Source organism: Ambystoma mexicanum, chromosome 6p, assembly GCF_040938575.1.
Source record: "Ambystoma mexicanum isolate Mex_15411 chromosome 6p, UKY_AmexF1_1, whole genome shotgun sequence".
Taxonomy (NCBI): Eukaryota; Metazoa; Chordata; class Amphibia; order Caudata; family Ambystomatidae; genus Ambystoma; species Ambystoma mexicanum.
The window spans coordinates 1,065,651,073-1,065,677,951 of NC_090935.1; positions in this window are offsets into that span (position 1 = coordinate 1,065,651,073).

Below are 26,879 nucleotides of genomic sequence, written 5' to 3' on the forward strand. Positions count from 1 at the left end.
ATGCAAACCCCCGTAAACCGTTCATGCACCCCACTACACTGCGTACATAATGCCGTCTGCGTGCACGAACCCCTAAATGCAACATGCAATCTCACCACGCAGAGGTGATTCCTATGCGCAAGTTTGTATGCCTACCTTTGAGTGGGGGATAGACTCAGGGCTTTGCGTGGGCCTTTTACCCGATGAGAGTTTGTGTGGATAAATGCATGAATACACGTTGTAGGTGTGCGTTGAATTGCCTGCAGCCATCTCTCGTAACACCCACATTTTCCCATGTTCTTCCCCTTTTTCGTGTTCCGCTGCCAACTCTGGACTGTGCGTAGGCCACGTCCATTCTCTGTGAGGTGTCTCGTGCAGGGCGATTGACTGCACACAGAGACATGCCGAGCATGCATAAAGTCCCTGTAAAGTACAGAAAGTCCAGTGCTGTCTATTCCATGAATCGAGAAATGGGATTTTGCACGTGGTTTAGTCCCTATTTACCACCCAGTTAATTCCATGAAGCGGGCCCTGTGTGTACTATTCTCAAAGCAGGGTCTCTGGCCATGACCTGTAAGCCCTACACTGCCCACGCTAGTCAGAGGACAGTGTTTGTGGCCATGTTCAGGGACCATGCCCGGGACATAAAGCAGCCAGAAACAGCATTCAGCTAGGCCTTGGGTGTGCCACCTATGCCCTCACTACTCCCAAAGCATGCCCTCTACCATGGCCGATGGGAAGTATGATTGAACATGGTCTCTGGCCATTTCCCAGGTCCTAATACCTCTGCTTGCAACATGTGGAGTGTGTGCTCCACACAGCATGCCCTCACTCAACCTTATCTTGCCCCTACTGCTTGTGTTTTTTTCCTTCTCTGTCTTTCTCTAGTTGGGAAATTCTGGAATGCATTGCAGCTGTACTGCTACAGAGCAGTTTTACTATTCAGGAAAAGTGCTATCTTGTCAGAACAATGAAACTCCTGGCATACATTTGTTTTGCAATTTGAGCTATTTGAGCTATATACAGAAATGTACTAATTAGGCACACTACTTCTGCTAACACTTCCCACAACCTGTGGTCCCTGCCTGTGACCATATCCCAGACCGGTTATGTGTGGCATCTGTATCCACTAGACAAGGCGTATCACCATGCTCTGTGACTGAGGCCTACAAGTAATGCAATTGAGGGATGGGCAGTTCTCAGAAGGCATGGTCTTGATTCTTGTCCTATGGGTCCTATGGGTCGTGGGACCAGGGCATGGCCTCTGGCCATGTCCCAGGCATTCCACCTCTGTCTCTGTCATGCCACATACCCAGTGTGTTTGGGGGGTAGGACCTGTGACACACCTCTGACACACAAATCCTACCTTTGTAGCACTACCCCATCCGGTTTTACCACGCAGACTTTGGCCACCTTTGCCTTCTCTGCCTTTCTTTTTTCAGGAAATGATGGTAGTGCATTCCAGGTGCCCTGTTCCAGAATAGTTCTACTGCTCCAGAACAAGTGCATGGTTAGAGAACGAATTCACTGTTTGTGAACATTATTGAGGATCTGTTTGGCACTGTTTGCTATATAGTTCCATAAAACATCCTATGAGTGGTTCAGTAACTATTTTAGAACAACTTTTAATGTTGTCCCCTTTTTAAAATCAACTCAAATTTAACAGAATACATTCTACTTTCTGAACTATAATCTTGACAGGAAAAGCCGTCAATGGGAGCAATGATATATCTGTTTTGACAGATAAACATAGCTGTGGGTAGTGTACAAATGAGCTATTACCAATGTACACGCAGCACAATATTCCATGAGTGCCCTTCAGTATCAATTATGCTATCTAGAGGAACCTTGGCCAATGGGGAGCATGACTTGTGCCTTTTTGGAATCATCTGTTCCTGTCTATTCCGTTCAACTGCATTCTAATGATTTCAAATTCTTTCCCAAAGTCGCATATTTCTAGTTTTACATTATGTGTTGCACTCTGCCAAGTGACTTGTGTGTCTATGCAGCTTTCCTCTCAAAGTATTGGGAGAATAGGAATCTCCATAGACTGGAATTCAAAATCAAATTAGGCTCCAGTAGAACATGTTCTTCTTTGAAGGGACCAATCTCCTCCATATCTGCCAGTTGGCCCATTAGACAGATTTTGTTCAGAAGACAGGGTGTTCAGAAATGAATCTGCTGCCTAGTCTGCATGTGACACGAATGAGGTGTGTGGTGTTTACAAAGAAGAGATTCTAGTCTAACATTGAACCTGGTCCAAGCAGTGGCCATGTGGACCACCAGGCCAAGTGTTGTGGTTTTCCAGCCTGAGAATACCATTGAAGCTCCAGGACCTCCACACTCACTTGGGCTTGTGCAGGTTAATGTGTCAAGTGAAATTCAATGCTGTGTGCCAACCCATGTGAAGTGTATAAGTGCAGGGCTCATGCATTCAAAATACTCCTGGAACTGATTGGTTTCTTTGGGAAAATGTCGTAGCTTCAGGGTGGCCCACCTACCCCACTTGTTATTCATAGGTTACAGCTGCTATGATAGTCAGTGTATGAACAACTTCATAGGGTGTTTCCATATCTGTACAAATCATGATTCCCAAGTGTCTGTTGCAACATCGAAATCGTACCTACTCAAACATGTGTGCATGTCACGAGGGAAGGAAATGTCCTACTTGTCCCTATGTATGTTTAACCCAGTTGGTTTCCATATTCTTTAGTGTGCGTGATCCCCCAGGTAGATGGAGCAGCTTGCTTTACATAAGGTTGCATGTCAGCCTCATGTGTGGAGAGAAGTGTCTATTTGTTGGCTTTGCCTGAGATGACCCTTCCTTTATCTTGCACCACGAGGAAGGGTGTTAGCAGAAGGAGGTGAGCAGACAATTTCTTGGCCAAAGTTATGTCATCAATGTTGATTAGGTGTCAGGGGCAGAATTCATAGACGTTCTGAGTGAGTATGGTAGGTTTCAGGAGTACCTTGAACAGAGCCCAATGAGTAGATGCCAGCAATAGGGGGACGTGTACGTCTTTATCATATATTCTGAGTGGTTATGGGAGTTGCAAAGGGTTGAAGAGAGATACCTCACAGACCACCAGGTAATGCGATGTGGCAGTATTTTGGATATAGGATGGATCAGTGAGGAGTGGGATCAATCAGTCATTTAGCATATCAGCTGCAGCACATCAACTGCAGATGAGGCAGTTAGGATTCCAAACCTAATTGTCCTCATAAGAGAAAGAAGCAAAGATTAGTTGCATCAAACCAGATCCGCGTTTCAGGGACCCGACTTACCTCTGGGGCATTTCCATACACCATTTCCTGGCTAAGGCAAATGTATGTGCCTTAGGGCCTAATTCACAGAAGCGTTTTGTAATGGCAAACCCCCATTACCTTAGATCACCAAGCCACATTCTTGGTGGCCAGGTTCAGGGACCCAGCTGTATGAGTTGTGTTTTTGCTGATCAGGGATTTTTGTTTGTTAATGCTTAGTCATGGGAACAGATCATCAATTGATCACCCTACTTGGTGCTGATGGTTCCTCAGTGCAGTGTTACTCTGGAGAGTTTTAGCACCTCTACCACTCGTCCCATTGTTCCCCAGAGCAAACAGGGCCGTGCAGGCCAATGCGACAGCATTGGGTTGACGCTCGCAGCTCCTAGGTATGACAACGGAAGCCTCACACTGTGTATTTGTGGTAAACAGGGTTGGTGTCTCCTGCCCCTGGAGCCAGTTGGTGAGTGGAGGAGCACATACCCACTCAGCTGCGGCCTCCGCTAGTGATCAGCATATCAGTCGCTCCACGCTGTTCTCATGAGCTCTTGGGCCACCACTTGCACTGTGGATCGGGGCCCAGGCAATGTAAGCCATGTATGGGAGCTATTACAATGAATGTCAATCTTGGCGGCTGATCTCCAGCAAGCAGGTACAATTACTTCTCAGAGGGAGGAACATATTCTCAAATGGCCCAAGTTCCCTTCTGGTGGACAGAGCTTTGCGCAGCGTCAACTCCAGAGGAGTTAGCACTATTAACACTTCCAAAAAAATGCATCCCGGAGAATGGTATGAAAAAGGGCCAAGAGAACATTTGCAAAAATAATAACCTGATACAGAAAGTGAACAAAAATAGAATATCGGCAGAAGACCTTATAAGCCTGTTTTAGTACCAGCTATAACCGTAAAATAATGTCGATGTGTCAGTAGAATACATGGGTATGCATGCAATTTAACCAAAATAAATGCAACATTCGTGAAACTTAGCATGTTCAGTTGTATAACTGCAAATTGACACAGCTGACTATGGTTTAACTTATTTTTAATTTATAATGGCAAAACCACATTGGAAAACGCCCTGATTGGTTTAAGGCGTAAAACACGCATGAAATAAAAAACAATCATAATAATTCCCAAATAAATAAATGGATGAGGAAGAACATCATTGTTGTTGGCTGTATCAGCTAATCGATGGAAGTCATGCTCATGAAAACGTCTTGTGAAGAATGAACTTAATCTAGTGCCTTATGCATTATGTTCCCGGTGCCCTCAATGAACTTTCGTTCCTAACTTTGGAAGCCTTTCCTGTTGGCGTGATGGTCGATAAATGACTTGCTTCACCGCAGTCTTCAGAGAGCTGATCACACGCAAAGCTCAGAGCTCATTCGGGCTCCCTTCTGCCCAAGGCCAGGACAGAAGGTGACCTGCACATGTTGGAGAGTCAGGGATAAAATGCACGATGAATGTTCCAAGAGTACAGGTGTAGAGAGTGCAAGACATAAGCAAATTGGACTGGGATACAGAGTGCCCCCAAACAATCACCCGTAACCTTGGTGTGGGTAAGATAACTCACTATAGGTCTGCTATAAATCACAAGGCCAAAAGAAAGGTGTCTGCAGCTCACCTGTACCCTGAAATGGCAAAAAGGGTGCCATAATAAACTGTTATCGTTATGTTTTATTTCCTTATTTTAATATTGCAGTTACACAGTTGCCTTAGCTTGTCAGTGGTAGGGTTACTGAATCGAGGGGAATGTTCTGCAAAATATGTAGCCTGACATTTTACATGAATATGTATCCATTCTCCACCATGTCACAAAAATGAATCTTCGTTTACACTGCCCCTTTATTCACATTCCCCCTTATAGCATATAGTTTACAATGACGTAGCAAGCAATGCAATAGTTGTTGATTTTTTAAACAGAAGTCTAAGGGCCTCATTACACGGTAGGCAGAGGACCAAGGTGCTATTAGCAACTTGGTCCATGCCGGTAAAATACCGGCACCGCCTTGGTGGAAAGGGGAATTACCGCCCTATTCCAAGGTTGGCGGGGCGGTAATTCCCCCTTCCCCCATTGCCCTTCCCCATTCCCATTTTTGCCCCATAGGGCTCTATGGGAATGGGGAAGGCGCTAATTACGGTGCCGCAAATTGCGGTACCGTAATTAGCACCCTGGTCCCTTTGCGGGTTGGTTTTTAACGCCTGCTAAACAGCAGGCGTTAAAGTACCTACCCGCAAAGGAACCTCGTAGTAAGGTGGTAAGGGTTAACGGTCACCGGTACCATTACCGGTGACCGTTAACCCTTACCGCCTTCCGTGTAATGAGGCCCTAAGTATTGGAAGATATATTAAAAAACATAAAATTCTCAAAGAATGGGGCCTGGCTTAATCGCCTCCACTCTCAGTCCCCCCGGCCAACTCCCTCCACTTATGAAATATCCCCAGAAAGAAAGGGCAGGACAGCAACTGGACCCCAAGGGAGTAACATGTGTCACAGTTATTTAAACATACATTAATATGCATAGGGTGTCGTAATCGGTATATAGTAACAAAACATTCTCATTTTCCTCGAGAAATAAAAAGACTGATTTGAAAAACCGCTCAGAGAGCGCTACGAGCAGTCTTTCTAAATATAACGTTCATGCCCTTGCCGCACACAAGTGCGCACAGTGGCTGGTAGCCGTGTCCAAGAGAGGCAGGGGAAGATGGCAGTGGGCTATGAGGTGTCTGTCTGCGTGTCTGTGTGTATGTTGTGGTGCAGTGGTTAGTGTGGAGGGGAAGGGACTTGGGAGAAGGATGTCTGTGTCTTTGTGTGTATTTATATGTGGGTAGAAGGTGTGGTATTAATGGGGAGGTTTGGGCGGTAACCCCCCACCATTTCAGGAATAAGGGCAGGAGGCTGAAAAGAGATAGTTTCCGAAAAAGGTCACTCCAAATCGGCTGAAAATAATAGTCTTTTTTGTGTGTGGCCTTCAATATTCAAGAATATCACATAGAACCATCAGAATCATATGGCTACAAACACTTTAATTTTAGGGTGAGTGTTGTGAAAATTGCAATTAGCACCAAGCCCATTGTGCATTATGCACCTATTGAGTCAAGCATAAAACAATGTCTGCACATTCATATTTGTTGAGTAGTCTGCATTCTTTTGTCCCCAAAATTCTCTGTGATTTTGTTCAAAGCGCCAGGAACACTCATTGTTGACATTTCTCCCCTTCCTCTTTTTTCACAGGTGCGTTTCGAAAGAGTACAATAGGAATGTACCAGACTGCACAGCATCGAGCAGTATTCGACCAGTGATTCATTTACATGGTTCTTTAAAGTTTTGCTAATGGGATTTTCTGAGTATGACAAGTGCAATAAATACTGTAAGTTATCATTGGAAATAAACATTGTAAATGTTTCGAAATAGTCCATTTGAAATGTTAGTAGAGTTGCATGTTTTTTTGTTGCTAGCTCCTGTTTTCGAAAAATATACACACCCTTCACGATATATTTGATATTATCTGGTAACTCTTCTGTTAGCAATGGCTGGATCTGAGCACATGACTCTCACCATCAAATCGGAATGAGGCAAAGACAGAGTAAGACAGAGTGAGGGAGAGAAGAAAAGTGCATAGAGGGAGAGAGAGAAAGGAGAGTGAGAGCGAGAGAGGGAGAGAGAGAGAGAGATAAAGAGGAAGAGAGAGCGGTAGACCAGCATATGATGCACTGGGTATTACATGGCCTGCGGTAGCGGCAATGTAGTTATGGTTAAGTTGCTAAACCCATGGGATGAGCACTTTTTGGGTGGCTTATAACTTTGCTCTCCCTGGACGAATCCTCACCAAACTTTACAAAAAAAGTATATGTCCCACTCTGAATATTTTTGCAAAGTTCGGTGAGGTTTGGTCAAGGGGGGGCAAAGTTATAGGAGGGGTCCCAAAGTTTCATTTTTTCCATAGACTGAATGGAGAAAAACCTTTGCTCATGCCTACAGCTCAAACCACTGGATGGATTACCACCAAATTTGCAGCAGAAGTGGTGGCTTGGTCCCGAAAGCATGCTTTTGTAAATTTGGTGGAAATCCGTCCAGTAGTTCTTTTTAAAGCGATGAAAAAGCAGGTCTAAAAAAATTAGTGATATCTGTGTCTGCTGCGCGGACACACTTCCCTGTTTGCTCCGCGGACAGGACACCAATTGGCTAATCGGCTTGCATCGTGTCCGCGGTCATGCAACGTGTTCTGTGATTGGTTGGGATGAGGCGTGAGATGCGTCAGATTGTTTTGATGCACCCGCCATATTGGATCTGCGGACAGCGCGGCATCAATTTAGCAAAAATGCAATTTTGGGGAGTGTGTTGGTGTGTAGGAGTGCTTGCGGGTGGTGGGGGAGTAAGAGATAGGTCAAATGCTGTATTTGTTTAGGAGGCAGGAGCTCTTGATGTGTTTGTTGTGTCCGCGATCACCACGGCTGTCCGCAGACATACCAAACAATGGGTGCACTACTAGTTATTTTACTTTAGTATGATGTTGGTTTTGGGTTGTTAGTAGAGCATTGACTTTAATTAACATCCCCTATAAGCAGTCCACATACCACAGTGAAAATGTTTGGTAGCATGGGTGTGTTATGCTGCGGTGTGGCCTTCATCCATGCACCCAAGACTCTAGGCCCTGGCCACAACCACAGCAGCATAACACACTCATAGAATCAAACACCCATCAAATATCCAAAACCCAAAAGTTTGCGTACTGTTTCATTTATAGAAACTGTATGTAAAGTTTTGGCTAGGCTATGCGGATAAGATTGTAGAGTTTGGTAACAAGCACTGCAGCATAAAATACCCATGGAAGTAAACATTTTGCATTGTGATCTATGGTTAAATGTTTGCTTGAATGGGTGTGTTATGCAGCGGTGTTTGTGAGTCCATTTATTATATACTTACCGTTTGACATTTTGTGGTGGGTAATTGGAGCAGACATTCTTTTTCAATCTCTGTGATAATAGAAAATATCATATGTTAGTGTAGGTAGTTCATAATGAGTTATTGCATTACATAATAGACATTACTGTATTTCTTCAACCCTCATATTTAGTACTTTAGAAGTACTATAGTTCAAACCAGTGTACTGTGCAATTTGCTCAGTTTCTGTGTTTGTTTATTAATTCATTGGGTCTGTGGGAAAGAAATCCATGCTGGTTAAAAAAATAAACATTTTATGTTGTGGCACAATATAATTCTTTCATTGTTTTCAGTGTTTATTTCTTGTTTCTTGCTAATCTTCTATCTGTTGGCTTGTTGCAGATTTTTGGGGCAATTAGATACCTGTTGGCGTATTCTAACTGTATATTTCCTGTTTGATTTTAGTGGTATTTATTTATCGGTTTGCTTGTTGTTGATATTTTGGGGCAGTTAGATACCTAACTGTTTATAGTTTTGAAATTGCAGTTTTGTTAATGTTTATGCACAGATTAGCTATTAAATTTTGGTTTTAAGAATATTAAATAAGTGTTAACAAGATTTGCTGGCAATCTTTGCTTTAGAGTAATGGTAGTATCATTACATTCAAACCATCCACATTTCTTTTTTATATATGCAGTGTAGTGGCCTGCATTGGTTCTGGCTCCTGCATGGTAGATTATTCCTATTGTTTTGAAGGTTTTCCTACCAAGTGATACTTGACCATATGTGAATCCAGTCAGCTTGCAGTTGTTTTTGGTACCATCTGCACTGTAACATAAAAGCATCACTATTACGTTTTCACTGTGTATCTGTATTTGAAAGTGGAGCGATTATCTGAATTGCAGGTAGTACATAATCTTCCATGGTTTGCAATTTGTACAAGTTTCTGAAATGGAATGGATTCACAGTTAGGTATGTATACTTACACAAAGTGTTCATTAGGGAGTTGTTCCTGTGCCACATGGCTGCAGAGAGTGGATGTATGTATCCACATGTATGAAATCTGGAGGATTTCATTTATAGGTATGTGTTTGTTTTCCAGTATTTGTAGTAAGTACATTAGACATTCTTGTGGATCTTCTTGCGAGTTTATAGTGAATTTGACCATTCCAGCACAGTAGTCCAATTCCTGACTTATTCCAGAAACACTGTAAGTGTTGTCAGGATTGTTGGTTGCATTTATATGAAGTACTAACATTTGCAAACACAATTGGTCTGTACTGTGTAAGTAAATGTTGTCAAAAATTGGTGGCAATTGGAATAGAATATTTATTGCTACATTTGCATAGCAAGTAATACCAGTTGTATTTGAAAATTTGAATGGACCTGACAATTCTGTGTCAAAGTCATTTGTTTGGAGTGTGTGTTGCTTCTTTGAGTTACTTTGATCAGTAAATTCTTCTTTGGTTGTGGTACTTGATGGAGTATTAGCTTCTTTTACTTTCTTTGGTGGAACTGCAGTGAGATCCTGTATCATTTCAGTCTGAGGTAGTTTTCCTTTACGTTTTACTTTTTGCAGAACAGGATAGGTTTTTAGATGGGGGTGTAGAGTGAATGCAGTCTATTGTATTCCAGAATGCAACGAATATCAGCATTTACTTTACTTGCATCAAAGTTGATTAGAAATAGCCTGTCAAGTGTACGTAAGCGTGAAAGTGCTACATAGCTCATGCCTTCTTTAAAGACTGTGCTACGAATATCTATCAATGCTTTATCTAGGGTTAGACCTTGTGATCTGTGAATGATGACTGTGTATGCTAGAGTCAGTGAACATTGTTCTATGTGTACATACATGTCTTTGAAAGGAAGAAAGTGGGCTGTTGAGCGTCCTATCTTTTAAACTTCTGTCAAAGAGAATATTGACAAACTGAATATTGTTGTCAGGTGGGTATGTTTGAAAGCCAACAACTGTACCAAGTGCTCCATTAACTAGTCCTTGCTCCATGTCTAGTTTAAGTTAAGCATTACTCTAAAGTTTAAAGATAATTTTAATATTTTCTCCAAACCAGCTGTGTTGGAGATATTGTGGCTTGTTGGCATATGGGTAGTGTCATACCATGCACGTCCAGTTTGTCTGTGGAGCAAATTTCAATTATTGGTTGCATTTCTTTTTTTCAACATTGTTTCATTAAATTGTGAACAGCTTGCAAGAGTTGTCATCAAGGACAAACAATTGACATTTCTGTGTGCTAATTGTTACATGACATCAGTGGCATATGAGTTATGGCTATAGAGTTCATGGATGTGCCTGGTTTTTAATATTGATTGTGCTTCTTTAGATAGTACACCAACTCTAATACTTTTAAAAATGTTGGCGTATGTGAGGTCTGCATTCTGGCGCATGTTTTCAGTTAATTCTCTGTATTGGAAATGTTGCGAAAGGTTGACATTTCATATACTGTCAAGAGTTTTATGGCACAGTTTGTGCCCTTAGGTTTTAAAAAAATAGGTTCAGCTTTCACTGGTGTTAATTCAAGAAGATCTACGAAAACAATAATGTGTTTTCCTCCAAAGAGCTCTTCGTAGTCTGTTTTGAGGACCTGTTGTAATCTGAGGTGAATAAAAGCCAACATTAGGTTGGAGACCATGCTCACCTCATCTATTAGTAGCAATTTCATTTGTTGAAAACTCTGCATAGTTCCATTGCAGCTGTGTAGAAAGTTTGTAATAGTCTAATTTGTTTTGCTCTTCTACTGGAAGGAGTAGTAATCGGTTCAAAGTGACACCGCTTATGTTGTAGGCAGCTAAACCTCTGGCATAACCTGGTATTCCAAGTGTCTGTACGGGTTCCGGAATGCGGTCTTCCATTCGTCCCCCGCACCGACACGCAGCAAGTGGTATGCCCTTCTCAATTAAGACCATGTATCTACTATAGAGGACTCAACCGAGTCACCATCCGAGACAGGTACCCCATGCCCTTCATAAAGCATATCCTCGAGGCGGTACAAGGCGCTGTGATGTTCTCTAAACTAGACTTGAGAAGGGCATACCACTTGCTGCGTGTCGGTGCGGGGGACGAATGGAAGACCGCATTCCGGAACCCGTACAGACACTTGGAATACCAGGTTATGCCATTCGGTTTGGTAAACGCTCCATCTATAGTCCAAAGGTTCATGGACTGGTTATTCTCTGATCTCCTCTAACACTGTACCATAGTCTATCTTGATGACATACTGGTCTACTCGTCCTCTCTCCAAACTCATCATCAACATCTCCGTCAAGTTCTCCAACACCTCAGGGACCACCACCTGCTGGTCAACCCTGAAAAATGTGTGTTCCAAGCCACTGTGGTGCCCTACTTGGGATTCATTTTGTCAAAAGCTGGTGTGGAAATGGATCCCCGGAAAGTCAAGGCCATTTTGAAATGGCCAGCTCCGACCACCTTTAAGGGAGTTCAAAGGTTTCTAGGCCTAGCCAACTTCTATCGTAAATTTATCATCGGGTTTTCAGAGACTGTACTACCCATCACGTCCCTACCTGCATTCCGCTTTCACCCTTCTTTCTTTGCCTTTGTCCTTTCTGGGGTCCGTTCAACTTCTGGAGACGGCTCGTGTCACCTTACGGCTCGGCTGTTAAATTTCCACGTTGCTGATTTCAAACTTGCTCGCCTTCCACAAAGGCGCCAAACTCATTTTCCTCTGGGTTTTCTTTGGACCTATGGACCTGGTGTTCTGCTGTTACTTCTGCCATCATTTGAAATATCTCATCTCACCTTATGAAACCAGATTCCGTTATTAGAGGCTACCTGGAAGGAAGGAAATTATTGGAACACTCTAGACAGTTTTTTTTAGCCTTGGCTTTTTCCTCTCACTGGTGCTCCAGGATGGGGTCCTCTGTCTCCCTTACAATTAATGCAGCAGAGTGGCTTCCATCCAGGGGAGGCCTTACTTGTACCAAAAAAGGATGAAATGAACATAAGAAGAAAAGACATCTTCACTATTTATCCTCAGAAGACACATGTGAGGAGGAGGGAGAATTTGTTCTTAGCGACAAACAAAAAGTATTAGACCCTAGTTGTGACAGAGCAACACACATCCACATGCTTTTATGGAATAAATATGCTCCTAAATTTGGTCACGACAGTGATGCCACTGTTTTGCAATTCATCCAAAATATGTCACTTGTGAAATTTCTTCTCAAACAACACATAGTGACCTTCATGCACAAAGTTTACAATTTCAAAGACACAAATGTGGCAAATATTGTCATCGCAAATATAAAAACAAAGGAAAATACTGTGCCACATGCTGTTTTGGTTTCCCTAGACCAGTTACAACAGCAGGTCAAGTAAACAACTTTATGTCGTCAGTTAGACATAGTGTCAAAGGTAAATCACCTAAGAACACATATTACATAAAAAGATATATATGAGTACTTCCGAACAAATGGGACTAGAGCATCTGGCATTAGGTCTATCACACAATTCTCCGGCCGGTGTGGTGGTAAGTCCTGTGGATCCTTGTCCATAAATACCTCCTTGAATTCACATAGATCCGTTGGTATATTATGCACTCCCAGGTTGTTCTGAGGTGAAGAGAAAACTGTGACAGCCTTCACTGTAGTATAAGTGGCTCCTGAAAGGCAAGATTTGTGGCAAAAGTCTGAGTTGAAGGCCATTTGGTTTCTGGTCCAGCCTATTGTTGGGTTATGTTTTTGGTGTGAGTTATTAGTCCAGAGCTCAATGGTTTGCCATCAACGGCCTCCACCTTCTGGTCCTCTTCCTTCTCCAGGAGGATAATTTTGTTCTTATTTGCCCACACAATGTCCATAGAACTCCCTGCTGCTCCGCAGTCGATGAGGGCCAAGATGTTAACGGGTTGAGGTTCCACGAGCAACTGTATGGCGATGACCATTAACCGATTGTCGTTAGTCGCAATAGAAGAGGATACTGTCATGGTAGCATAGGGACTGGAAGGACTGCCCCTGTTACCTGTTCCTGTTAGTTACGAGGTTGCTCGTTTCCCGACCGCCGAGGTGGGACTTCAGGGCAATCCCTGAGTAGATGTTTCTCTGATCCGCAATACATGCAGAGATTATTCTCTTTACATCTCTTGCATTCTTCTGTGGTCAAAGGTCCTCGGGTAATTCCGATTTGCATAGGTTCATCTCGGGATACCCTTGGTGAGGAGAGAACCGGAATAGGGGAATCCGAATGGTAAGGCAGGGAACAACCTTTTCTTCGTTCAGAATGCCTCTCAGAAAGGCAGAAATCAATTTGAAGTACAGCAGACAGCAGGTCAGCCAATGCGGAAGGTCTGGAAGAGCGGGCCAACTCATCTTTTAGGTCTTCTCTGAATCCACGACTAAAAATTGTATATTGTGCAGTCTTGGGCCAACCAGTCTCTGCCTCCAGTCGTTTGAACTGTGAGATGTAAGACAACAGATCCGAAGTGCCTTGACGAATATCAAGTAGTTCTTTGCTAGCTACTTGTGCCAATCCCTGTCTTTCAAAGGTTTCTTTGAATTGGGCAGTAAACGCCCCATAATCCTGCAACAGTGGACTAGCCCCGGTAACCAACGGGGTAGCCCAAGCTAGAGCATTCCCTGTCAAATTGGAGACCAAGAAGTCTATACGAGCTTGATTAGAGGCGTAGGTTTGAGGCCGGAAGGGGAAATTTATTATGCAGGCATCCATAAACTCCTTAAATTTTCTGGATGACCCATCATACTTGCCAGAGGCTAAGGCCATTGGGGGAAGTTCCGTCCGCTGTTGATCTCTATTGGTCATCATCTATCTGAGGGTTTGGTTTTCAGTCTTGAGTGTCTGTACTTCCTGAGTGGGACAGTGTACTGCATTTACCAAGTCTTGTACCTGTTCCGCTGTGGCCATGATGTCGGTCTTTAGGCGTTGCAATCTGTCACAACTAGAGTCTAATTCTTCTTGTTCGTCGCTAAGAACAAATTCCCCCTCCTCCTCACCTGTGTCTTCTGAGAAGGAATAGTGAAGATGTCTTTTCTTCTTACGTTCCTTTTGTCCTTTTTTTGGTAGAGGTAAGGCCTCCCCTGGATGGAAGCCCCTCTGCTGCTTTAAGTTGTAAGGGAGACAGAGGACACCCTCCTGGGAGTGCCAGTGAGAGGAAAAAGCCAAGGCTAAAAAAACCTCTCTAGAGTGTTCCAATAATTTCCTTCCTTGTAGGTAGCCTCTAATAACGAAATCTGGTTTGATAAGGTGAGATGAGATGTTTCAAATGATGGCAGAAGAAACAGGAGAACACCAGGTCCATAGGTCCAATGAAAACCAAGAGGAAAATGCATTTGGCGCCTTTGTGGAAGGCGAGCAGGTTTGAAAGCAACAACGTGGAAAGAGTTCTCCTGGTGTTTTTATATCTATGTTTGTTTTGTTTTTGTTTGCTATGCGTAGGAAATCGTGTAAATCTTCCCATGCATATTCTGTACAACTTAATGTCACAAACCAAGTGGGTGGGCTAAGGTTTCTTATCATACAGCATACATCTCTTTGACGGTGGAACCAGTATTCTTTTGTACCACGCAGGTTTGCTAAAAGATTTGTAATACTTGACTGTAAATCCTCATCTCTTTCTTGCACTTTTTGTAGTAATTGCTTAGCTGACATATTTTGAAAATGGGTACCTGATTTTAATGTGTGTGCAACTCCGTAGCATAGAGTTGCTAGTTCATTTTCAAAGAGAAGGTGGAATATTTATTCCATATTTTGTCTGAATCTGGGGTCGTCAGAATACATTCGTAAAGAGCGATATTCTGATGCTGACAAATAATTGTGTGGTTCTATCATCATACCTTCCTCCTTTTCCAGTAGGAAAGAGTAGAAGAAAGGCATGTGCTTCTATACTTTTTTCCCATATGCTGACTGAAGATCCTTTGGCGTGTTGCATTTGGTAAGTTTCCAGTGCATCATCTATGGTGTCTTTAGAGTGTTATGGATGAATTGTATAATGGTCTAAAATATTGGATTCTGTAGCAGGATCTAGAAGTTGAAATTGACCAGTTTCTGGTGACTCTTGAATTATTTCAATGGTTTCTCTCAGGTTTTCTTCAATATTAATTTCTTTTTAGAATTCATTGTTGTCTTTTAGATATTGCAGAGCTTGTCTAACTTTATGTAAATCCACAAGTTGTTGCCAAATTTGTTTGTCTTTTGTAGGTATGCCATTTACTAAGACAATTAAAGATTGCTCTATTGGGGATTGCACTCCCAGAGTGTTTACACTTTCTTTGAGTTCTAATGGTAAATAAACTACTTTGCCACAAATCAGAGGGAGGTAATTTTGCTGTTTTTGGTCGAAGGTGTATTATTGCTTGAAATGTGTGCACTGTTTCAATTATGATGCTCTCATATAAATATAGTTGTTGCAGGGGTTTGGTAGTGGAACTAATTCCAAGTTATTTGTATTAGAACATGAAGGTGTTTGGTTGTTGTCAAATTTTGCAGTGCAGTAATTGCAAAGTATTAAGCGGTCAGTAATTTCGTATTTGTTTTCTGTTATAAGGTAGAGAGCTAATTGGAACCATTTGGAATCTTCATTGTCTTCTATTTTGTACGTTATGTCTACAGTTTTCGTGCTACTTTTATAAAAAGTTCTGCGGCAACACACACATGGTTTGGTACTTCAGCGGATGTACTTTTCAAACTTTAGTATTTCTTTTTTGTATGTGTGTAATAGAATTTTGCTATTTGTACAGTAGGTGCTAGTTTGTTGTAAAGCTATTGCATTTTTCAAGTGGCTTTCACTTCCAAAATATTTTCTCTAGATATGCTCTATATCTGTGAGTAGTAGTTTGGCTGTACCATGTAGAAGATTGTTATTTAAATTGGCCAGTGCTAAAGCAGGACTTTCAGCATAGTAGAGTTTATGGACCAGATTTCTTATATTTGAATGATGTGTTGATATCATTTTGATATGATGGAAGGTGCTTTTGCAGATAGGTCCTGAAATGCATGCTAATGAATGTCCTTGTAGTCCTGTGTATTTGCGCACTGGACAGGCATCCATATTTTGTAGTAGTTTCATTTTGAATTGGTCTTTGCTGTTTACATACTGATTGAGGAACTGGCATAAAGATTTGAAAGATTTTTTGGCAATGTTACACATGGATGTGCATGGCCATTTGTAGACTGCACGTTTTGGTTCAGTGGAATTGAGAGGTGATAATGAGTTTTCTGGGGATATTTTTGTGAGCAGCGTTTCTTGTTCCATAATTGTATTATTAACATTTTCATACCCTCGTCCACTGCTATGTATGTAAATTGGGTTTGTTTGCTTTTGTTTATATGCTTCTTCATTTAAATATTGTTCTGTGCTCGTGGTGTGACTCCATTCACGTCCACAGATGTTTAAGAAGCTATTTTTGTTGATATTCCATTTATTGAGAAGTCTTTTTTGTAGTTTAGTAGTTAGTTTAGTTAGTGGTTTCATTCTGTTTAAAACTAAAATAAAGAACTTCTTTTTGAGAAGGATTTCACTGTTTATGAGAGCTTCTAGGATTAATTTTCTACGGCAGGTTTTAAAGGTTGTGCATGACTTCTCCCCTGTTTTTTTAAGGTTCTGAAGGATTCTGTGGTGGAATATTTTTTGTAAAATAATAATCTTTTTTATGGTATGGTTACTTGCCACTACATCAAGATTTATAGGTGCAGTGTTAGCAGTAGTGATAGCTGAAGTCTTGGTAATCACTTTCTGTTCTGTTTTACATTTTGAAAGAGGAGGCAAAGTTTCTGTACCAGAAGCTTGTTTTGGTTTGCTTACTGAGTGTATTAGATGTTTTGATTGAACTTTTTGTACACATTCTGCTAGAGATGGATGCTTATTTTTGACACTTTTATTTTGATTTGCTCTACTTCTGTGTTGCTTTCTACGGAGTTGCTTTTTGGAAGGCATTATTTGGGGTCTATTGGAGAAAAAAAGAAAGTGTGGTTTGGGCTGTTGTGCAGTTTATGTGTGCTTTGTGCATGAGTGTCTGAGTATGATGGTAAGAATGTATGTGGAGGTGTCTTATTGTGCAATGGGCAGCTACATCAAGTTGGGAAGGCTATTCTTGTATTTGTGTGTTACTATACTGGGGTTCAGATGACAATACAAAGTATGCATCTGGTGAGGGGAAGCAATAATACTAAATCTAATTGTACAGGGTGAATACACTTGTTTGTTCTGCAATACTAGAAATCTAGTGTGTTTGAGTAACAGTTAAAACATTCTGGTAGTATTGCACTTACTTTTTTGTACGGATAGAGTAGGTTTCTTCTAAATTCTTGTTTGTACTTCAGACGCTGCTGGTTTTCTGGAGCGTGCTCTTTACTGTTATTGTAAAAGAAAGAGGTTAGTAAATATGTGTGTTTATAGCACTGTTCTTAATGTAGGCATTGATTTTTTTTGTTTTTGCAGTATTAGTGTTTTCTGATAACCGAGCATTGTATGTACATGCAGGTTCCTTTCCCTGTTTGCATCCTGTATATTCCTGTATAATCTGTTAGTTGAACATGCTTTACAAATGAGAATAATAGTAAGTGTACAGTGCACACTTGGCTTCTTAAGGCTGTGTTATTGTATGTTAGGAGAAATAATCATATTTTTTTTGCTATTTTTACAGGGTAAATGGCAGGAACTGTACAGAAAAGCATGCAATGTATGCATGTGTGAAGGTGTGGGAAGTAAAGCAGAAGGATTTAATGTCGAGGCAGTGGTGTTGTGTGAGCTGGGAGCCTTTGTAATAATATTGGGCCTCATTACAACCCTGGCTTAGGACCATGGTGCTATTAGCACCATGGTCCATGCCAGATTCCGCCATGGTGGATGGCGGATTTACCGCCCCATTCCAAGGTTGGCGGGGCGGTAAATCCCCATTCATCATTGCCCCTTCCCCATTCCCATTTTTGCCCCATAGAGCTCAATGGGGATGGGGAAGGCGCTAATTACGGCACCGTAAATTACGGTGCCGTAATTAGCACCAAGGTCACTTAGCGCCTTGGACTTTAACGCCTGCAAAAAGCAGGCGTTAAAGTGTGAATCTGGCGTTAAGGGTTTAACGGTGCTGCAGCCTTTTACGGCGCTGTTAACCCCTTAACGCCAGGGTTGTAATGAGGCCCATTGTCTATCTGTGTGTATGAGTAAAGATGCATGTGCTCATGCTGGCTGTGTGTCATTTTATAATACACCACAGAGCATTTTTCCACAACTATACTGTTATTAATCTCATCTTTTAATATGCAATGACACTTTTTTAGATAGCTGTGTATGTAAACAAAAATTTGGAGAGCAAACAGGTTTGCAAGTGACACTTGATCATAGCAGATGGGCAAAATGACCCTAAGTTTATTTGAAAGGTCAGGGTAAGTGGCACCTACTCTGTTTATATGCATTCATACAAGAGCTGTACATGTACTTTGCAGACAATATTCATACCTGTAGTTGTGTTAATGCATGTGGCTGTGCATGAATCTGCAAGTAGAAATCTTGGGGAGTTTCATAGTAATTGTTGGTGTAGGTCCTTTGCAGTCGCAGCTCAATTGTACTGAGAGTGATCAATAGTACATCTAAAGTGTCGATCTGTCACGATGGAGTTAGATGTAGAGTGCTTGCATGTGATTGGTGGATAGTTGTGTGACTGCTTAACAGTAGCCAATGAGGGAATGGTGCAGAGAGTGAAGTGGAAAGGGTAGAAGGGCAGCCCCACTGTTACGCGCTCCGCGGACACCGCAGCTCTCTGCTGACAGGGCGTGCCACATACAGGACTTCTCAACATATCTGGCATGGAAATAGGACTGTAGGGGTCAGCCAATCAGGTATTGAGGTTGTGGTTTGTATTGAAAGAGGTTGTGTGTAGTGAAGATGGCAGAGGTGGAGAAAGTCAGGGTATTGGTGTTCGGAGATATGCTTGTTGATAGTTTGGAGCAGTATGCTAAATGTAGGAATGTGGCAAGGAATTTTGATGTAAAAGGAGTGGAGGTGGTATGGAGTACTGTGCCTGGTTTTAATTAGCAGGCAATTATGGAAGTTTGTCAGGATATGGCTAGGTTCAATGGTCCAGATGTAGTTGTCCTGCACTGTGATGCTGTGCATTTGGGCTATGTCAGTGCCCCTACTTTGTTGTAAGTTCTGCAAAACTTGGCTCAGGCAATCATGAAAGTCCTTCCAAATTCCAAGGTTATTTTTTCTGCTGTGTTACCTAGGGCAGTATGGGACAATAGTTCTGTTTTTTGTCCGCAGCAAAATGTTGCTAGGTGTTTAATTAACCAAGGCATGTTTGCTTTTATGATTAGAGGAGGCATATCCTTTTGCAATAATGACAACATTGAATCTGGTAATGCTGTTTACTTTAAAGCAGATGGTATTTCTTTATCTTTCATGGGAAATGCCATGCTGTTTTGGAATACAAGGATTGCTTTAGAGAAGCTAATGGGAAGATATTTGGAGGAAAATAGGGAATAAAAATCAAAATAAAAGGGGTTTCTGAAGCATCTTCAAAAAAACCCAAAAAAGGCTCTTTTCAGAGCCAACCTCAAAGGGGAAACGGGGTAAACTATTTAAGTTTTCATTCCCCACTCTTAGATTTTTCGATTTGTCTGCAGACACTGTGGTTGTCCGTGGACAGCGCGTATTACATACAGGGTTTTTGAGGTTGAGAGGTATGCAAATGAGACTTAGCAGAGCAAGGGATTGGTCAATAAAGTTTACTGGTTGTGATGTGTAAGGAGAGAGTTTGTCAGAAAGTCTTTTTCCTGAGAGGAGAACACATAGCTATGGCTGTGTGTTTCAGAAAGCAGATTGTTTGGATTTTGGGAGATTCATGGATACATTGGTTGGAGGTGCAGACAGATCACTTTGGAGTGGCTGCACATCTTGGATTCCCTCATGTGGAAGTGCACTGGCATGGAGTGCGTGGAATGAAGTGGCTGGATTTGGTACCTCTCTGTGCTACATTGGTGACAGAGCGTCATCCAGACATTATTATTATTCATTGTGGAGGGAACAGTTTAGGACATGTGTCTGGTATCTCATTGCAAAATATCCAAACTCCAGAGTTGTTGTTTCCTTTATTGCGCAGAGACAAATGTGGCTGCGTTCTTTTTCATTTGGTCCACGAATGGAGAAAGCAAGGCACAATGTTAACAAGGCTGTCTGTGCCATTTTGAGAGATGTTGGTATGTCCTCGTTTCAGAATGAAAACATTATGTTTTGTAGTAAACACATATTTCACAGAGATGGAGTACATCTTACTTATGCCGGTAATCATATTTTTCTGTGAAATATACAAAATGCATTGCAACCTTTTTTGGAATTACAGTAATCCATTTTGCAGTAGGTGCTGACCATTTGAAGTTTTCGAAACACAAAAAAACACAAAAAGGCTCTTTTCAGAGCCACCACTTCCTGCTGCAGAAAAGTGCAATGGTTCTGATAGGACAGCACCCCAAAAATTGTAAAACTCTGCGGACACAGGGATCTGTAGCATTTCATTGACACTTGTAGTTTTGAACTGTGAAAGGCGGCTCTGAAAAGAACCTTTTTTATAGGTTTTTGTTGTTTTATATATTTTTTGTTTTTTCAAACAGACACACTAGGAAAGGAGGGTAAAGATGGGGCACCAACCACAGGGATAAGAAAGGGCAGGTGGGGAAATGAGGATGTAGGGTGGGCCTTATTCAGCTAGGTAGCAGTCCTTATCATGCTCCTTAACCGCAGTCTCGGAAGCACTCTGAAGATTCTCCTCCCTGTAGAGTACTGCATCGCAGTACATGCACAATACTGTGACCCTCGAAAGGTAAGGGTCAACAGCATTATGTATGGCCTGCGAGGCAGCTGGAGGTATGCACTTCCCCACAGTATTGTCTCTTGTGGTAGCAGGAGGGGAAAGGGAGGATGCTGTAGGGGTACTCAACCTACCACATTTATCGCAAGGTACAACCTTACAAATAGCCCCACCGTGGAACGACCTTAGGTGTTGCTTCATTGATGCAGTACCATAGCTATATGAACCAGGTTTGCCACAACTCACCACCATCTTGCACTGAGTGCAGCGCACCATGTTCGCACATGCTTTTGGTGCTCCATCAAGAGTGGCAAATAACCTCCACACCCAGGATTCACAATGAGGGCTAGTAGTATGGACTTCCACTATCTCATCCTCTTCATCACTCTCCTCTGCATCCTCACGTCTGTTCCCCTCTGCAGGCCCTTGGGGAGGTGGTGGTGGTGGAGGGGGTGGGGGTGGTGCTGAGGCAGAAGCAACTGCAGCAGGAAAAGCCATGGATGCCATCTTCAAAGTTCTTAGGAACCAGCAAGAACTCAGGACTTGAGGAACACAAAAGAGCAATACAGCACTGTGGATTAGTGTCTCTCCTGGAAGTCCAAAAAACAGGATGAGGTGAAGCTCTGGTGAAGCTCTGGTGGGTGGCCTTTTATAGGGGTGCACGTGCGTGCTTCGCAGACACCCGCACTGTCCGCGGACACATCGAACACCAGACTATGTAGATCACCAGGGGCATTGTCTGGGACATGCGCAAGGGTTAACTTTTACTGGACAATACCCTGTATTTCTCAAAAAAACACTTTTTAAATGCTCGGGGGCCCGGACAGTGTTCGTGAACAGGGACCCATGCTCAGTGTGGGTGCGGTCACATAATGACGTTGCGGACATGTTCGCGAATGGGACGGCTGTCTGTAGGACACCAAATGCGTGGGGTCAGTTGAGCGCATACGTGCGAGTGTTCTACGAACAGTGTTCCTGTTCCTGAACTAATTAAAAGTGTGACACACATGCGGTGGACAGTTACGGACAGGCGCGATGGTCGTAAGACCCAAGAGTGTGACGCGCATGCGTGCCGGTGTCCTACGGACAGTATTCCGGTCCCCAAACAAAATAAAAGTGTGTCACATATTTGTGGAGAGGCAGACGTGCTACATGTTCTACGGATATATTAATTCTGCTGCGGACAATGCGAACGCGCAGCATGTTCTTACGACACCTTAATTTGCATAATTATGGACATGCGGATGGCTTTAGTGTTCTGCAGACACCACAATTTTGCCCACGGACAGTGAAAACGGTTACAATGTTCTTAGGACACCCCCATTTTAGTTAATTGCGGATAGGCGGATCTCTTTTGTGTTCGAAGGACATCTTCATTTTGATTGCGAACAGTGCGAACAGGTATAGTATACTTAGGACAACCATATTTTGGTTAATTACGGACATCCCAGACACCCGCGCTATCCTCGGACAACTTAACTGCCTTTTTAAAACATATAAAAAAATATAAGAGACAGGAATATACTGACAACACACTTAAAATGTTATTATTGTATAACAGTATAAACATTACAAAAGAGAGGGGAAAGCAGAACCTGAAACAAATACAAGGGAATTAAGGGTTTGGACATGATGGACTGTAGGGAAGAAATGGATGGAAGTCTCATCGTAACGTTTTTTTGCTGGGGAGGGTTTGGTGATAGTTGGCTGGGACATGGAGAGGGGGAACAGGTACATGTTGGACACTATTTAATGTTTTCTTTTTTTTCTTTTATGTGGTCCTCCACAAAGTGTTTTATAAGAAGGACATTTTTCATTAAAATATCCATTTTTAGTTCCAATCACTGCAGGGTATTTTCTAATTTCTCTCTTGGTATATTATTTTTAGTTTCTGTATGGTCTGTTGAAATAAATGTGTCAAGTACACATAAAGTAATGGTTATTAATTGGCTTATATAGAGAAATGTTGTGGGAAATTTTCTTCCAGCCAATCCAAAGTACTGGACATTTCTGTGTAAAAAATTTAAAAAATATATTAGTTTTAGTGTACCTAATACAGAAAGTTTATAAATATATAAAATAAATGTAATGTACTTACTAGTTTCTTGGTAAGTTTTGCTGTTACTGCTGTGTAGGTCTACTGTTGCTTTTTGCTGTGCAGTTTCTGTGAGGTAATTATGTTGGAAGGATATTTATTTTGTTTTGGTATCTTCCATTCTGGTGCATATGCTATTTAAATGGATGGTTGATATCTTACATATACAGTTCCCACTTCTTATTTATTATTGAATGTAATTTATTAATATGCTGCTCTTTGAACTTGTTCAGTGTTTCTATTGCATGATACAACAATGTAAGATACCCCCTGAGTTTTGGATAGTATTAATGTTGGCTGAGTCCATCCGCGGACATGCGCTTAGTCCACGGACATCTAAAATCACTAACATGGGGCAGGTGGTTCAGTATCTTCCATGTTATATGTATATAAACTAAGGAAATCCTAATAAACATGTATTAAATTTATATTATATATATGTATATTCAGTGAAATAAAATGTGTTAAGGGGGTGGTATGGTTAGGTTGTGCTACTAAAAACCTATGAAATTCAGTAAAACATTTTGTTAAAGGGACGTTATGGTTAAGTTGCACTACTAAAATCTATGAAATTCAGTGAAAAAAACGTTGTTAAAGGGACGTTATTTTTAAGTTGCGCTACTAAAAACCTATGAAATTCAGTGAAGAAATTATGGTTCCAAGTAAAACTGAAAAACCCGGAAATTTGCCAGTTATGGTAAGCTAAGCAACCATAACTCGCGCCACCACCGTGCACTGCTAAGACTTACACCCAGGACATCAAAGATGACATCACACATGTCATTCTTTAATTGGCATTGCATTCACCGCAATTATCTGGCTTGGGCACACATCTGGAAACAATATTCTGTCTCATGGTGTAGCATAGTCTGGGGGACATATCATTCCACTTGTTTCACACTCTTCAGGGTATAGCACCCAACATGCTTCCAGAGATCCTACTAGGTCCTAGGCATATATCACTCTGGCTGTGTGTATCTCTCTTAGCTTAGCCACCTGTGGGTTTTTAGATTCTCTCTGATATGGAATTAATTGCTACTATTGCCCACCCCTCCAGAGTTTCCTAGATAGTAATGGGGGTCGGACACAAGGATACTGCCCATCGTTGAGAATGACAATCATCTGTGGGAGAGCTGGATAACTTTAGTAAGTGGCCTCTTAATTAGACTGAGATCTTTAATTGGTGTCTGTGTTCTGTGACTGTGCCCAAGTGCTTTAGATGGTGGTTATGTTCTGTGAGAGACCCAGATAACTTTGTTGGCGGTTGCTCTTTGTGGGAGAACCTGAGAGCCTGAGTTAGTGGCTGGGCCCTGTGAAGATTCAGCACATATTACTGAGTGGCTGGGACCTGTGAAAAAGCCTGGGAACTTTGCTGAGTATTTGCACCCTGTGGAATAACAAGCTAACCTTAGTGTGTGGGTGCACTCTGTGGGAAACCTGAGAATCTAAGTGGGTGGCTTCACCCTTTAAAAGAGCATAAGACCCTTAGCACATGGCTGTGCCCAATGGATGAGACATTGATCCTTAGCCGGTGGTTGCAGAATTTGGGAGACCCTGAGAAAATGTAGGTTTGGCTGGGCCCTGTGGGAGAACCCAAGCACTTTAGTGGGTGACTGTAACAATATTGCTTCTGCTCTGCAAAAGTAAAAGTGTGAGTAGTAGTAAAAGCACTTAGTCAGCCCTCAGACTTCTACAAACCAACAGTGATTCAAAACATAAAGGTAAACAGACATTGGTATCATTGACGGATGGAAGGCTTTATTCTTAGGAGGGGTGTGCATGTGATTCAGGAGGAATTGAAACAACAAAGAATCACAGTGCAAAATAAAGGGAATGTCAAATCAATATTAATGTCCAATTAAAACATATCTACTTTAATTAAATGCACCAGCTGCAAGAAAATTAAAAAGAAACACTGTACACACTTCTTCACTGTAGAAATAACAGAGAATATGCAAGAGAATAGAGAAAGCAGATCTCTGGGTGAGAATACAGGGGTGAAAGTCAATTTCAAAGACCACAATAGTCTTGTACCCTCCTCACCCTGAATACACTTGACCTCCAACATCCCCTTTCCACCAAACCCTTGATCTCGTATCTCCCTTGTCCCCAGCACCTTTCCCATTTCACTTCTCGTATCCCCCGATTGTGTGTCTCCTGTACTACAGTATCATGCATGTGATTCTTTCACCTTGTCAGATTGCTCAGCTTCTATGTGTGTAACAAACATAGTGTTAGAAACAATGATGTGGGCTGTCAGGAAGTTAGCCTTCTGTGGGAGTGACAGTAGTGGCACTTTCAGGATCTTGCCCACGAATATGCTACAATGTCACAAGCAGTTCCCCAGCCTGGTCTCAACAACTGACGATATAGCCTCCATTAGCGATCTTAAACTCAGTTACACCACTCTTATTGATGCTGTCACTATTGTGTGTTGACAGCGCATCCTGTGCATGCCCTATTCCTCCGGCAGGATGAATGCTGAACAGCATACTTAATTACCTGCAGGTGTTTGAGGCGCACCCCTCCCCCTTTCATTCAATGTGTTCCTGGTTTTGCTCAATGCTATTTAGCCCAGCCCAGATCCCTTCAAGGGTATTCTGGGGAATGCTCTCAGAGGTGCTAACAGGGCTGCGGTTGTCACTCAGGTGTCTGACCTCTCTCACATCAGCATCCACAGGTATCATGTCAGCATCATCAGATCCTCTGTCAGTTTCCTGACACTGACACTGAATCAGTGAAGAAGGTGAGATGGTAAGAGGTACCTGCAGACTGGTTGGCAGTGCAACCCAAATGGTGGATGCTTTAGTGTCTGGCAGTTCACTGGGCACCACAGTGTCCTGTAGGCTGGTGGTACTTGCATAGGTTGCAACTGCTGCATGGTGTTGTCTGCCTCAACAACTTCTAGGGGAAGTCAGCGTGGCTGCTGCGGGCAGGTTTCATGCATTTACTGGCAGCAGATGTGTTCTTGGAAGAGGTTTTCTGGTGGGTGGAATGACTGTGGAGCTCAGGGGTGGTGGCCAAGATACTGGTAGATGGTGTCAACACCTCACATGTCTCATTAGGAGGCTGTGTTGAACCAATGTATTGAGACCAGCTTACCTGCTTGGCCTGTGAACCTGTTGGGGCATGAATGGAAACTGGTATGTGTCAGGAAGAGAAACTCATGCATCATCATGTCTTTTTACCACTAGTATGTGGGCTCTGTGGGATGTATTGACCCACTCCGCTGTGCTATGCGGCATCACCCTGCCAGTTATGGTGAAAGAAATGGCAACAAGGGCGGCAAAACCCTTGTGCGCACCAAAAACCTACAAAAACCTACAAAAACCTACAAAAACTGTGTGCTTCAGCACACAAAAAGAGGGATGCACAACCTGCCTTCCATGGTGCATATGTGGTGGGATAGAGCACACACCACAGAAAATGTGCCAGTGGGCTTCATGACCAGCAAACAGAGTGCAGAGAGAGAAGCAGCACTTTGTAAGTGAAACCCCAAAATGTGCCTACAAAAGACATTTGCTTTGTTGCTAAAAACTCCAAAATGCCTACAACACAACAATTCTCAACATTCAAAATCTTGCCTGGAACTAACATTTATGTATCTAATGAAGCATTGTGAACATACAAAGTCCTAATGTGAAGAGCAAGATATTCATCAGACAAACTGGATTGTCTGTAAACTGACAGCCTCTGTCAAAATCTGGGTGCAGTACCTGGGCTACCTGAATGACAGCTGTCAGATGAGTTACTGATGAATCTTTAAAGTGAGCTAAAACTAAAAGTCTGCTGGATTAGCAAACATAAAAAGGTTTGTTGCCAAAAAGGAATACAGATTTTAGTTGTGTTTTTGATCCCACCGATTTTAAG